Source organism: Rhincodon typus, chromosome 14, assembly GCF_021869965.1.
Source record: "Rhincodon typus isolate 14 chromosome 14, sRhiTyp1.1, whole genome shotgun sequence".
NCBI classification, from domain to species: Eukaryota; Metazoa; Chordata; class Chondrichthyes; order Orectolobiformes; family Rhincodontidae; genus Rhincodon; species Rhincodon typus.
The window spans coordinates 31,340,324-31,340,659 of record NC_063345.1 but is presented as its reverse complement, the minus strand read 5'-3'; positions in this window follow the sequence as shown (position 1 = coordinate 31,340,659).

Genomic DNA, 336 nt, shown 5'->3' with positions numbered 1-336 from the left:
CTATATTCAATGGAGTTTACAAGAATGAGGGGAATATCTTAGAAATCTATAAAAATTCCAACAAGGTTAAACAGCATTGAAGCAGGAAAGATGTTTTCATTGACCAGGGTGTCTGAAACCAGGGATCACATTCTAAAGATATGGGATAGGCCTTTTAGGACAGAGTTGAGGAGAAATGTCTTCACCCAGAGGGTGCGAGCCTATAGAATTCTCTGCCATAGCAAACTGAAGTTAAAACACTGAAGATGTTCAAGAAAGATGCTTGTGTGGTTCTTAGGACTAAAGGGATGAAAAGGTATGGAGAGGAAGTGGGAGCAGGGTACTAAATTGGATGAT